This window comes from Leptonychotes weddellii, chromosome 4 (assembly GCF_054177405.1).
Source record: "Leptonychotes weddellii isolate Sample4059 chromosome 4, ASM5417740v2, whole genome shotgun sequence".
Taxonomy (NCBI): domain Eukaryota; kingdom Metazoa; phylum Chordata; class Mammalia; order Carnivora; family Phocidae; genus Leptonychotes; species Leptonychotes weddellii.
The window spans coordinates 46,420,692-46,435,759 of NC_138372.1; the positions used below are offsets into that span (position 1 = coordinate 46,420,692).

The 15,068-nt window shown below is 47.2% G+C and overlaps 1 protein-coding gene across 4 annotated transcripts in view; it reads right to left on the reverse strand.

Annotated features, from left to right (window-relative positions):
- Positions 1-15,068, reverse strand: part of KANK4 (KN motif and ankyrin repeat domains 4) — a 66,328-nt gene that overhangs the window by 36,345 nt on the left and 14,915 nt on the right. The window contains exon 1 of one of the 4 annotated variants that reach the window (XM_081818529.1): positions 2,539-3,083. The exons of 1 other annotated variant lie outside the window; for it this stretch is intronic. The gene's annotated coding sequence lies outside the window, so the exon portion shown is untranslated. Of the gene's footprint in view, positions 1-1,319; positions 1,425-1,712; positions 1,797-2,538; positions 3,084-15,068 lie in introns of those variants that run through there. 2 more of the 4 variants (XM_006732900.3, XM_031027716.2) reach the window with 2 other exon arrangements.

The following is a 15,068-nucleotide window of genomic DNA, read 5'->3' on the forward strand; positions in this document are numbered from 1 at the left end:
AGGAAAGGAGGGAACTGTCAGGCCCACATCCTGCCCCTGGCAGCCTCACCCACCCCAGCCTCCTTCTGCACTTGGGCCACAGGCATGGTCCTAGGGGTGGACATCTTAGAATTTAGCTAAGGGTATATGTTTGATGTGATTTGGTGAGTGGAATTGAAGAAAAATTGCCACATCAACACATGCTATTCTGCAATACAACGGAATATGAAAATTAACTTTGTTGGGCAGAAGTCCCCTTTCGAATGGAATTTTGCAACCTTCTAAAGCACTAAAAATTTTGACATAAAGCAATTTATTACTCAATGCCGTTAGGTTGTATCCTCGGTATTCAGAACCTTATACTACCTGGTGTTGTTATGTAACTTTTCATTTGTTGATGGCTTATCCCAGGATCAAGAATGCCCTGTTCGGTCCCAGCCTCTCTCATTAGCTCATCATATTCTAGATGTTTCAAGTATATACAGCTTTTTCTCTCTCTCTTTCTCTCGCTCCTCTCCCCTCCTACTCTGTAAGCTTGCGAAGGTCAGAATTCCTGCAGGACTCATCTCTTCCCCTTCACCCCCCACCACCATACCCCCACATCCTAACATGTGGCAGACACTCAGTTCATGGTAGCACCTCCGAATTACAAACACGACATCGAAGGCACAAAGAGGCTCTGTGGCCGATCCAAAGTTACCCAGTTACCTAGGGGTAGGACAGTTTGTGCAACTTCATCCCTCCACACCCCCTCTCCAAGCCAACCGGCAGTGAAGAGATGGGGACTGAGGCTGCCCGTTCAAAATCCACCAAAGGGGCAGTCACTCTGATAGCCCACGTGTGACTACCAGGCCACATTAGGAACAGTCCTGATTTCCCCCAGCCAGCCCGACTCCTGCAGTGTAGACCTACACCCTCTCCCTCTCCGCAGTTATTCCTTTTATGATGCCATTTACAATCTCATTCCTAACCTCAAATCCAAATACAAAGAAACCTTCCTTTACTTAGTCCTGAAACTGAAACCTAGTTCTGTACTTTTATTCTCTTCAAACCTCTCTTTATTCTGCAATAATAAAAACGCCGTATTTCATCCTAGAACAGGCTGCATGCCAAAATAAATAGCAGCTTGCATTTCCTTGAGAGGAAAGCTTGGCTCCAAGCACGGCCGTATTGCCACGATAATTCTTGGAGAATTCAACCTTACAAAGTCAAGTATTTAGCAAGGTAGTGCCCCAAACAGCAACCCCGTCAATCCCTGCACAATCACTTGCAAAGACAAAGCACTCTTTCCAAAAGACGACCAAAAAAAAAAAAAAAAAAAAAAACCAATGTACCCGTACCTCTTACAGATCCTGCCAAAATGATGAGCGCTTCCTGCTTCCCCATTCCAGGGCCCCATGCCTCCCAGTGTAAATGGCCCCTGTGCCGGGGAGGCTTCCGACGGTGCCGCTTAACATCCCGAGGGGCTGAAGCCCAAACACCCGCGGAAGGGGAGCTGCACTCCTAAAAAAGATTCTGCCTACAGAGTTCTCCAGCCGGCTCACTTCCCGCCGACCCAGGAAACAAAGAGATAACTCCTTCTCAATAAATGGCACATTGACACAACCTCATGAACTCCGTTCTCATCTCGTTCGGCAAGTGTCTGTCACATTTGCCTGCAATGCAGCAGCTGAATCTGGAGTTTTGTGAGGAAGGGCAGACTGTCGGGAGGAAAGCTATCATCACCACATTACCTTGCCTTGGCATCCTCCCCCTGCCATCGCCTGGAGCGGCTCCCTGCTGAAAGTGAGGTGCTGGCTGCTGGACTAGAGCTGAGGGCTGGGGGGTAGGGGGCGGGGGGGGCGTGTCAGCTTAGCAGCACTGGCTTCCCAGCTGTTACAGGCTTTGGTCAGGTGATCCGTGACCTTGCTGGAAAAGCAAATACTGACTTCCTTTTCCCTCCCGGGAAGAGGGCAGTAGGGTCAGGCAGGAATTCAGTGCTCAATAAGCTGATCCCCGATCTTGCAGCAAGAGGAAGCAAGCTCAAGTCCTTCATTGGAAAGTTAGTGCCCAGAGCTCCTGCCACAGCTAACAACACCGAAACAGCACACACCTTCCTCCCCTGACTGCCCCAACTCTGGATGCTTCTCTGAGGGGTCATAATTAATTACGCTTTTCCTTCTCTCTCCCTGCAGCTCAGGCGGCTCATTAATAAAACTGTTCCTAAGGAGGACATGGGAAATTGTCCTTAGGAGTTGAAACCCTCCAGGGGTGCATCTCTTCCTTCCAGGCTCTGCTTTAGAAACTTCCTCCTCCACCGACCTCCTGGGGCCCCACAACCATGCAAAGCTTCGACCTCCTGGGGCCCCACAACCATGCAAAGCTTCCGCAAGCAATCCCAGGGCTGGCTGCCCTGGTCAGTAACTGGAAGTCTACTGGGGCAGAGCAGGAAGGTATAATGGCCAGTGAGATCCCAGACTAGACTGGCAGCTTCTGCTTCCTGCCACTCTACCAGTCTGATGCCCCTGGACCAAAATGCACCCTATTCTGGCTGCAAGAGAAAAGCCAGAAAATACCTACTATAAGGACCCAGCTCTGTGCAGGGTTTCTAACTGCAGCACAGACCAGTGAGTTCAGGGGGCAGGTGAAGGAGCCAGCGAGAAGGCAGCTGTGGAGGAGGACGGTCTCAGATGGTCTCAGGCAAGCGTTGTGAAGAGTCTCAGCCAGCCCACTGCAGCCACAGCTCTTTGGAGCAGAGGCAGGTGTGAGGCTTGCGCTCAGAGGCTCCAAGCTCTCCAAATCCAGCACCACAACTGGACCTGAAGGAGATACAGCAGGGTAGGTGTGGTCAAAAGGAGCCAGGAGAACATCTGGGCTCCTGTATGCAGGCTTAGCAAAAAGATTATAGGGACCTCGTCCCCTTTACCTTCCGTGAGCCCTAGGCAAACGAGGCTATCCTGGGAAATGAAGCTCCATCAGTAAGACATGTCAGAGCAGCTCTGACCTTCACAGACACTGCCCAACCCATGCTGTGGTTGATGCCAGAGCTGAGTGTCACCCCGAAATGCTGCCTGCATCCAGCCCAGTGCACTTGGAAAGCACTTGACATTCTGCGTCCCACTTATCCTCGAAGCAACTTGAGGCAGCCAGATGGGGATGAGCATCCCCACTGAGCATCCCCATTGTACAGGTGCAGAAAATGAGACAGAGACTCTGAATGACTTCTCTTGGCTTACCCTAGAGTGACTCTGGATTAAAATGAATATTCTTGGATTAGAATTCTGTTTTTCCTACTACACTGGATCACACTCCTTATTTTCCTTAAAAGATTCTAGGGCATCTTGTTCAAGAAGGAGGTCAAGGGACTTCCCAAAGGGCACAGGTGGATGTGAGGGACAAGGCTATGGGACAGCAGCATACACTTTTCTCAACTGCTGCAAGTATTTTTCTGTGTTAACTGAGTACACAGGCCAAACCACCAGAATTAAAAAAAAAATCAGAAATATACCTTGAACTCTGAGGTTATGTGGAAAAATGGATACCAAGGAGCAGGCTGCCTCTCTGATAGATTAAAATGATCATTGACCATCCCCTCCAAACTGGCCAGAGAATGGCTAGAAGCATGTATTATTTCACCAGGACACTGGGAGTAAAAAAAAAGCTCTCCATTTCACCGGGTCCTATGACTTCAGACCTCTTTCTGGAGAGAAGGAGCCCTTTCGTCTCTCTGGGCTCCACCTGAGATGTTGGGATAGACACTGTGCTGACCACTCTATCTCTGAGAGGAGGAGAGAGTCTTCTTTTACACCTTTCTAATTTGCCCCCCACACTCATTTCGCTCCACAGTCAGGCAAGGAGGTGAGCAGAACCAGGAATGTTACCGTCCATTTTCCAGATGAAGAAACAAAGTTGGTTCCCCATATTACAAAGCTAACAAAAGGCAAAGCCTCAACTCAAACTCAGATTTTCTGTCTCGCGGTCCAATATACCCTTTCCTCACAGCCATGCAGCCTGAACCGGGCCTACAGATGAGTGCAGGAGACACACACATACCGGGACGCAAGCTTCAGGGTTGGTGCTGTCCACGCAGAAGGTGACTTCGCATCTAGGGAAGGTCTTCATGGAAAACCCCAACAGCTCTCTAGGGGGTTGTGCTTCTTGTGGGAGGACCCCCTTCCATGGCCTCTGGGCCTTGCCATGTGTCGGAAACAGGCATGTCCCCACCCCTAGGCCTCACTCGGACAGAGGTCTTAAGATAGTAGCCAATCTTATGTTACCACCAAGTCCCCCGGAGAATCCCCAGGACTACACACATTTATCCACAAGAACTTTTCTGGCAAGCATCACTTGGCCGAGGGGACACTGATTCCTTTTGCAGTTTAGAAATTTCCAACTTCTGGCCCAGGTCCCGTTTGCCCCACGATGGGAAAAGAGTGGACTCTCCAAGTCAGGCACGATGGACATTTAGGCAAGAGGGAAAAGGAGATGAAACTATCTTAAGAATGTGCCTTTTATCTAAGCAGTCCCTTAGGCTTTTGCACTTTGCTCTGGAAGGTCAGCTATTGCAGCTGATGTGATTACCCAGGGTCGAGGGGGAGCATGCTCATTAGGTACGCATGCCACTGAAACAGAGCCTCTCTGAGCAGACTGGTTCTGGCCACGGCCACTGTGACGGACCACAGCTCAAGTGGATGGAGAAAGAAATGCGTGTGTGAGACCTGGGGGTGTAGCAGTCCGAGGGGGAATCAGCTGTTCTGAAGACTGACCTTTCTAAAACGGGTGAAAATTTCTCAGGGAGGAAACAGGGCCAATTTCAGGAAGAGAGGAGGCTGCACTAACCAGTGAAATGTGTTTCCCACAGAAAATGGAAGGCATCAGGGCCCCAGGGAAAAAGACCCTCCCAGAACGCTCTCAGTCCTTGATGCAAACGCACTGTAAATCCACACACCAAGGGACAAATGAGGAAGGGGCCCGAGCAGGCAACTCAGAAAAGAAGAAATACTGATGGTCAATATTTGAAAGATTTCTAACCACAGGAATTAATCAAAAAGGACCTAGATAACATCCAAATGCGGTACTCTTTGTTGACCCTACACTGTGCCAGGCACCCTAGGTCCATTCCAAACACCATCCAATTTAATTCACACAGTAACCCTTTGGGGTGGTACAGTGATTCCCATTAGCTGAGGCTCAGCGCAGTTAGTTGCCCAGGTATCAACAAGATCCTCACCCAGATTCGAATTCAGTGTATGCACCGCGCTTAACCGTCGGACAACACAGACAAGTTCCGGGCGGGGAGGGGCGGGAAATGTCTTCAAAGAAAGACCCTCCGTGTGGATGAGGGTGTGATGAGAAGGGGACACGCCCTCCCGGGAAGATTGCAGCCGAATCGGGGCAGCGGCCCCCAACAGGGCTGCGGTGGAATCACACCTCACCGCATCTCCCGCCACGCTGCCCGCCTCTCTTCCCCCGCCCGGGCTTCGTTTGTGCCCGTGCTCAGGCAGCTGCCAAATCAAACACAACCAAATAAAACAGTGAAGTAAGAAGATGAAAAGGTCACAGAGACGTGTGATTTCTTTTCTTGGTCTAAAAAATCACTATCATGATATATTCTTGGAAAATAAAAGTATTAACTATTTGTGGGGGGAAAAAGGTGGGAAGTCACCATAATCCTACCACCTCATGTCCAACTACTTTGTATATCTTAACATAACCAAAGAGCAAGTTCTGTGGTGGTTAAGAGTCTGGGCTCCACGTCAAGAAGCCATGGCTGGAATCCCAGCTCTGCCACTTGCTGTGCAACCTTGAACAAATTGCTTAACCTCTCTGTGCCTCAGCCGCCTCACTTGTAAAGTAGGAAGAGTAATACACCCTACATGTCCTGGAGCATTAAATATGATGAGGTATGTCAAGCACTTAGAACCAAGGCTGCTATATAGGTTGTGTTCAACAAATAATACATATATTAGCTGTTAATATAATAATATAAATTCAGTTGTGAATTTGATTTTATATTTAAAATTCCATCCCGGGCGCCTGGGTGGCTCAGTTGGTTAAGCGACTGCCTTCGGCTCAGGTCATGATCCTGAAGTCCCAGGATCGAGTCCCGCATCGGGCTCCCTGCTCGGCGGGAAGCCTGCTTCTCCCTCTCCCACTCCCCCTGCTTGTGTTCCCTCTCTCGCTGTGTCTCTCTCTATCAAATAAATAAAATTTAAAAAAAATAAAATGAAATAAAATTCCATCACCTAACCATTTTTAAAAGATAGTTATACCTGCTCTATAATGATTACTGTAAATGGCTATGAAAGATACCCCTGACTTAGGCCTTATTCTCCAGACTCACTCCCTCCTGGAGGGCATTCCACCTCATCTTTCACTCTCCCTTGCTACCAGATCAGGCAGCCTGACACATGGGCCTCAGGGCAGGTCTTCAGGGAGACCCCAATTCCAGGTGGCTGGAACCCAGCGGCCACATATGATAAATAGTTAAGAGCACAGGCTTTGAGGTAAGGCAGACCAGGTTCAAATCCTGGCTCTGTGACCTCGAGCAAATTTCCTTATTCAGCTAAGTACATGGTTGTGAGGACCGCATGAAATGAGTGTGCAAAGTGTTTGTGCCAATGCTCTGTATAAAATAAATAGTCAGGGGCGCCTGGGTGGCTCAGTTGGTTAAGCGACTGCCTTCGGCTCAGGTCATGATCCTGGAGTCCCGGGATCGAGTCCCGCATTGGGCTCCCTGCTCAGCGGGGAGTCTGCTTCTCCCTCTGACCCTCCCCCTCTCATGCTCTCTCTCTCTCTCTCTCTCTCATTCTCTCTCTCGAATAAATAAATAAAATCTTTAAAAAAAAACCAGTCAGTAAATGTTAGCTATGATTCCTTTGTAAACCCATAGTATTTTAAGTGAGGGGAGGGCAGAGATTGTGTTTGCTTTATTTATCACGCTATTCCGAACAGTTGATATGATAGGAACTCAACAAAAAAGTTTGAATCAGTGAATGAATACGTGAATGAATGGATGGATCATAGAAACTGTCAGAGCTGGAAAGGATTTTTTTAAAAACAGCTTTATTTGGATGTAATCTACATACCATACAGTTTACTCCTATAAATTGGACAATTCAATAGTTGTAGTATACTCAGATTTGTGCAAACATTGCCATCACCTAATTTTTAAAATTGTGGTAAAGTACATATACAGGCTCAGTTGGTTAAGCGTCTGCCTTCGGCTCAGGTCAGAATCCCAGAGTCCTGGGATCAAGTCCCACATCGGGCTCCCTGCTCAGTGGGGAAACTGCTTCTCCATCTGCCTGCCGTTCCCCCTGTTTGTGCTCTCTCTCTCTCTCTGACACATAAATAAATAAAATCTTTAAAAACTAAAATAAGGGGCGCCTGGGTGGCTCAGTTGGTTAAGCGACTGCCTTCGGCTCAGGTCATGATCCTGGAGTCCCGGGATCAAGTCCCGCATCGGGCTCCCTGCTCAGCGAGGGGTCTGCTTCTCCCTCTGACCCTCTTCCCTCTCGTGCTGTCTGTCTCTCATTCTCTCTCTCTCAATAAATAAATAAAATCTTTAAAAAAACTAAAATAAAAATACATATACATAAGATAAAATTTATCATTTTAACCATTTGTAAGTGTAGAATTCAATGACATTTAAAAACATTCATAATGATCACCATCACCACTATATACACCCCATACGTTTTCATCTCCAACATAAACTCTGTAACCCGTGAAACAGTCCCCATTTCCTCTCTCCCTGGTAACATCTAGTCCACTTTCTGTCTCTATGAATTGGCCTTTTCTAGATACCTCATATAAATGGAATCATAGAATATGTGTCCTGTGTCTGGCTTGTTTCATTTAGCATGTCTTCAAGGTCCATCCAAGGTTTAACATATAGCAAAATTTCATTTCTTTTTATGGTTGAATATTATTCCATTGTGTGCATGTAGCACATTTTGTTTATCCATTCATCCATCAATGGACACTTGGGTTACTTCCATCTTTGAGCTATTGTGAATAATGCTTCTATGAACACTGGTATACAAGTATTTATTCAAGTCCCTGCTTCCCCGTAGAAGTGAAATTGCTGGGTCATATGGTAATTCTATTTTTAACTTTTTGAAGAACCACCAAACTGTTTTCCAAAGCAGCTGCACCGTTTTAAGTTCCCACCAGCAATGTATAATGGTTCCAATTTCTCCATATCTTCACCAGCATCTGGGTTTTTTTTCCCCCCCATTTAAAAAAAGTTATTAGAGTCATCCTAGCAAATGTAGTAGGTGTGAAGTGTCATCTCCTGGTGGTTTTGATTTTTACTGACCTAATGACCGATGATTGTTGAGCATCTTTTTTATGTGTTTATTGGCCATTCGTATACCTTTTTTGGAAAATGTCTATTCAAGTCCTTTGCCCATTTTTGAATTGGCAAAATTGTTTTTGTTGTAGTTCAGTTTCTGGATATTAACCCCTTATTAAATATGTGATTGGCAAGTATTTTCTCCCATTCTGTAGGACGCCTTTTTGCTTTCTTGATAGTATCCTTTGATGTACAAAGCTTATTCATTTTGATGAAGTCCAGTTTATCTGAATTTTCTTTTGTTGCCTGTGCTTTGGTATCCAATCCATGAAATCGCTGCCAAATTCACTGTCATGAAGATTTTCCTCAGCGTTTTCTTCTACAAGTTTTATAGTTTTAGCTTTAAGGTTGAGGACTTTGATATACGGTTGAGGTCATTTGTATATGTGGTTTAAGGTTAAGGTCCGGCTTTATTCTTTTGCATATGAATATTCAGTTTTCCTAGCACCAGTTGTTGAAAAGACCACAATCTAATTTTAGAACATTTTCATCACCCCCCAAAAAAAAAACCCCATACATGGGATTTCATTTTTCTAAGGAACTAGAAACATAAGTGAGTTAGTGAGAGTTAATAAACCTTGGCATTCACAAACAAAAATTAGTTCATTACAAGAGTTTACTGAGAACATTAATTCTCTGTTCTACAAAGAAGTGTGACCTCCATCCCTCACTAAATAGCACTGCAAAAGTCCTGTGTATGCGCATAGGCCAAGAGCTGGAATTCCCAAAAGTCTCTGGAGGACGCTTTGTTATTAATACAGAAGATATTTGTTGCTTGTTTTTGGGCTAGCCAGCACTTTGTGAACACCCTTCCTATGCCTGGGTTATTTCCTTCCTTAGGAGTCGCACCTCCCCAAAGCTGAAACCAGAATTTGCGGTGCCAGCCTCCATTTCAGTTAGGACTCAGGCATGGGACCCGTGCTCACCAGGTAGAGGCACACAGGCCAGACCTCAAACTGGAAGAAAGTGCCCTGGAAAAGGAAGGGCTGCAGGCAAGTGATTGAGGAGAGGGTGGTGGAGTGACTCGACATCCTTTAATGAACTCCTCTTCTACCTAAGCTTGCTAGAGCTGGTTTAGCTGTTTGCACCTATGACCCTTGACTGCTGCAACACAGCCTCAGCATTGGCTTGGTTTTTCATTGCTTCTATTCTGTTAATTTATGTTGCTTGTAGATTACTTTCCAGAGTTTCTGTGGATTGTTTTGTTCTGAGTATTTGCTGCATGACCACATTGCTTAGTTTTCCCTTCCCCTTTTATCCACTGTTACTGCAAATTCTTTCCCACTGCAAAGTAGGAGCCACTGGGCTCTGTGGGCGACAGGGTCTTGTGCTTAGCCAAATGGGGCCACAGTCAAAAGAGCTTGAGAACCACAACCATGGAATTCAGCCTCCCCTCCTTCCTCCTGGGTCGCTTCAGTGAAAGCATCTCCAGGGTCGGCACAGACACACCCTCCACGGTGCACCCAGCCTCTCTGGGCAGCCCCTGCTCTCAGCATCATTGTCCCTGGTCAGAATCCAGTGGGAGTCTTCACAGACATCTGCCTGGCTTCGGAACATGGGCTGCAGGTGCAGACACTTTAGGGCTTGCGTGGGCTGCGGCATCTGCCTCCTGGGTTGGGAGGAAGATTTATCTTGGCACAGCCTGCACATTCAAGAAAGTCAGTTAAACCAAACTGAGCCTGATAAGTAATCTCCAGACACCTGGGTGGAACCAGAGATGTTTCCAGATTTTTCAGGCAAGTTGAAAGGCTTTTTATTCTTTCCCAAGGCCCCGCCTGCCCCTCCAGCAGGCACTGTCTAAGGAAGAGCAGGCCTATGTGATATGGGTCAGACAAGGATAAGGAGCACCCAGCCTCAGCAGCATGCAGCTGGATAAGCGTTGGGCATCATCAGAAATGAACCAGAGAGAGACAGTGAGAGAGGAAGGGCTCTAGAAACTCCCATCAACTTCAGTTTTTCCTTGAAGAAGATGGAGTTTACTGCAGTGAAGCATCGGCAGTATATAGAAAGGTCATATACTGTTCTGGTTTGGGTTTTGTTTTGTTTTAATGTGGGTAAAGTCACTAAGAAAAAGTGTCTCCAAAATTCACATCCCATGTCTGTATCACTCACAGCAGCTCAGAGATGTCACAAAATGATTGGGCATTTGGAACATAGCACAGGCAGACTTTTGTTAATTAATTCTAACAACAAATATAATAAAGATGCTCACATCTTTTCTTCTAGCCTGATTATGGGGCTTTTGTAAAGCAAGGCCCCTCCTTCATGCTTCGGGGTCTGCAGGTAGCAAGCGCTCAATCACCCCTGCTGATTGTCAACTGCTGGGAGCAGAGAAACAAAACAGGTCCTGGGACATCATCTTCATTTACTAATGGGGAAACTAAGGCTCCATGACTTGTCCATACCATACAGCAAGGGAAAGGTCAGATTCTATTTTCTAGACTCCTGATGGAGTGCTTTCCTTTATAAGCCTCCTGCAGATGGCAGTGGTCTGCAGTGTGGTATTGGAGGATATCAAATTGATTCGATTGGTTTCTTTAAAAACAATGTGGCCGGCGTCGCAGGTTAAACGTGGGATAATGGCATATTGTGGTGAAGAGAGCCAGAGAACTGTGCATACTCCTGTTGGTGACCTTCGCGGGCCGGCTCTGGTCACAAGGAAAGTATGATGCGTAGTCATCAACACCTGTGGAGCACCTACTCCGTATGAGTCCTTTACTCATCCCCATTCAGCCCCGGAAGAGCACTGTCATGACTCCCCTGTAAACGAGGTAAAAATGGCCCCTCATGGCTCGGCCTCAGCTCAGTGGTTGTGTTCAAAGAAAGGGCAGTTAAGCAGGAAAAAATGAATTGGAGGCAATCCAAACCTTCACTGCAGTCTCTAGAGAAAACACCAAAGGGGAAGTGCATTCTTAGCACAAGGCAAAGTCTTAACATTTTCTTTTCCTATCTCTGCTCTTCTCAGCATCTATTTCCAGCAAAGCAACTGTTCCAGAAGTAGTGAGCTCTGTTCTCCATCATCTCTTACTTAAACCCTTCCACCTGGCTCTTCACTCATTCACCTCCCTCACCTCTGGCATCTACTCACCCATCCTCTGCCAGTCTCTCTCTCCCCTCATCACCAGGAATCCCAATATTGGCTCCATTTGTCCAGCGCTTTCTCATCACTGGGTGACCCCAATCTGCATTACTGGGGCAAGAGCCAAGAAAACTCTGCTTGAAATTTTCTTAGAAGGGAATTACTTGAAGTCTCCATAGGCAGAGAAGTTTTGAATATTCATGTGTTTACATTTTTAATTCCCTGACACACCCATTTTACAGATGACCAAACTGAGGCATCATCATCATCATCAGAATAATTATATTGTTATTATTATAAATAATAATTATTATTAGCCAGACATTATCCGGTATTGTACAAATGATAACCTATTAAATTTCAAATTGAGCATAGTAGGTAGGTGCTCCTACATCCTTTTCACAGATGACAGGTTCGGGGCACAAAGCTAGGAAGCAGCAACACTGGAATTCAAATTGAGGTGTGTCTGATTCTAGAGAGCAAGCTCTTGACCATGGTGTTCTCTGCCTTTAAGATTCTAGTTCTGTAACTGTCTATGAAGCAAGTTGCCAGTGGAGCTTAAATAGTAAAGGAAGGAAGGGCGCCTGGGTGGCTCAGTCGGTTGAGCGACTGCCTTCGGCTCAGGTCATGATCCCAGGGTCCTGGGATCGAGTCCCACATCGGGCTCCCTGCTCTGTGGGGAGCCTGCTTCTCCCTCTCCCACTCCCCCTGCTTGTGTTCCCTCTCTCGCTGTGTCTCTCTCTGTCAAATAAATAAATAAAATCTTTAAAAAAAAATAGTAAAGGAAGGAACCAAATAGAAGGTGTAGCAAATGAAGGAGTCTTTGCATTAAATTGCATCACCAGCCATGCTCCTTAAATATCAGATGATTATTGAAAATATAAACAACATTGTTTGGTCATGCAGTAGGTCTATAAATAAAATAAATTTATTTGCAAAGGAATAAGCTAAGAAATGCTGTGACTTTCTAATTAACTTAAAATGATTTAATCAATACAACACAATTACTTTTCAAATAATCTTTGAGAGTTTAATTGCTATTTAACTCGATAGCAGCGGTCAAGTTACACAGATACCAATTTTAGAGAAAATGCTCTTTGCAGATCTAGCACTCTGTCAAAATCTACATTAGAAAGACATATTTTCAGGCCAGATACAAGGGTTTTCGGTGACCAATTAAATTTGTTTCTCTGTTGTTCACCTGGGGATGGTGGAGGGGGGGCGGGGCAGGCGCTGCAGTGGCTGATGCAGGAATCCATGGGTCCGGCCTCATACAACTCGGGAGAGAGATGTACCTCCCTGCTACTGGGCCCGTTTCCCCCCAAAGCAGGGACATGCTGCTACCAGTGACTCTGTGAGGACCCAATCCAGCCCAGATCTCCCCTCATGGCTCCAACAGCTATAAGCCAAGAGCCATCTTGGGCTACGACCTGAGCCAGGAGTTTGCCTGCATCCCACTCAAATCCACTATCCCTACACTGAGGAACCCCCGAAGTGAAAATCATAAATGTGAAGGGAACAAACAATAGAAGCAAAGTCAGAATCTCGGGGTGGGCGGCGGGGGGGCAGGACTCTGTGTTTTAACAAGCCCTCCAGGTGATTTTGATGTACACTAGAGTTGAGAAGTCCTGCTCTAACCTAGTCTAAAAAACATTTTGTGAACTGTAGTTCACTGCAGCTCGAGGTGTATTGAGCATGTACGTCTCCTGAAGATCTTGTTAAATGCAGATGCTGATTCAGGGGTCCTGAGGATTTGCATTTCCAACACCCTCTGGGGAGACGCTGGTGCTGCTGGTTCCAGCACCGAGGAGCCGGGCGTGTGTTTGGGAAGGGATGGCGGGGGAGCCCAACAGACCTTGGCACGATTCCCAGCGCCTCTGCTTGTAAGCTTGGTGACCTTGGCCATGTCACTCTACCTCTTTGAGCCAGTTTCCTTCAGCTCTGAAAGGGTATAAAATAGTACTGTCCCTTCTATAAGGCTGTCCAGGTGGCAACACGCCTATACCTAACAGAGCACTTGGCATGTAGAAAACACTCAAACAGAAGCTGTGGTTGCTGTTGCTTCTGAGGGAAGGAAGCAACTAGTTAGTGCTCAATAATTGTTCATTGTTCTGTTATTATTTATTGAGAGGGGCCTGTGGTATGGACGCACTGGGTCAGGTAGCGCACCACTATCTTTTCCTTCTCCCAAAGACTCCGTGTGCAAGGTCCAGTGTTATTTGCTCTGGTTTGCAGCTCTGGGAGCCAAAGCCCAGAGAGCTTTCATCACTGGGTCCAAGTCACAAAGAAAGTGAATGGTAGAGCTCCGGTTGAATTTAGGTCTTCCTGCCTAAGTTTCTAACCTCCCAGGCTGTGGCATGCGTCTGTCCATGCTTGTCTGCAAGGGCTGAGTCAAGGGAAGGATGGTGGGCTGTAACTCAGGGCTCTGCAAGGAGCTGCAGGACTGGGCTGCAGAAGCAGAGAACAGGCAGGGGCGAATGGAGCCCCTGAAGCGGGAATACTGACCCGCAGAGGGACGTCAGGCCTGAGAGGAGTGGGACCATTGTTCCACAAGGATGTGGACATGCAGCGATCAGGAACAGGGTCTAAAAGGGATAAGGATGATCTCCCTGGTGCCTCGTACAGGGCCGACCCATAGCAGTGCTCCTTAAAGCTCTAGTAATCGAATGAATGAATTGATGGATTAATAGATTCATTAATACTTTCAAGGCAGCGACTGATTTGAAATTGGTGGGCAGGATGTGTTGGAGTGGGAGAGAGATTTTCACTTCTGGACTTTCCTTCTTTAAAAAGGGAGCAGTTTAAAATAGAAGAACAACAGGAGTATTTCCCTTGGAGCGCAGCCAGATCACACAAAGCCTCCTTTTCTTCCTGGGGCAGAAGGCGTTTGGGGCCTAGCCCTGCGGCGGGTGTGTGCAGCATGGAGCCGGCCCGCCCGACATCCTTACCCACTTGTGCTCTGGAGCACAGAACCCCCGCCAGCCAAGCCCAACACAATGCCTCCTTCACCACAGCCCGCTGGCCACGGTGGTTTCCACCTACGCCGCTGCTAAAAGCCCCCTCCAGGGCCAAAGTCAGGCCCTTTTGGCTCAGTCTCCCCACTATTGTTTGGAGACGAGACAGTGATGCCTCCTCAATCATCCTGTCACCTTTTCGGGGGGCGGGGGGGACCCAAGACATGAAGGGAAAGAGCCCAGCAGCTTGAGGGAAGCAAGGGGAGCCTTGCTGTTCAGGGATGGACCTCTACAGATGGTGTTGGGTCAGCCATTCATCAGAAATCATTGTTCAGGCACAGGGCTAGGTTCTGGGGATCCACGGATGAATAAGACGGGGAATAAAGATCCCTTAAGGAACTCACAATCCAAAATGGGAGGCAGAGACCTAAACAAGGCCAGGCGGTGTCCCAGAGGTGGGCGAAGGCATTACGGGGGACCGCAAGCCCATTGCAGTCGTGGTATTCGAGCTGGGCTTTGAAGGATGAATACAAGCCTGCCAGGCCCACCGAGGAAGCAGCCCTCTAATGAAACTATGTATGAGGGGCTTGGGGAATGGCCAGCAAACCAGGCCCAGAGTGCAGGGCGGGGGCAGAGGATGGGGAAGGCGGGGCTGGAGGTCAGCTCATTGATTCTGCAGAGAGCAGGAAAGCATCGAAGGTTCTTCAGCAGGGCAGGA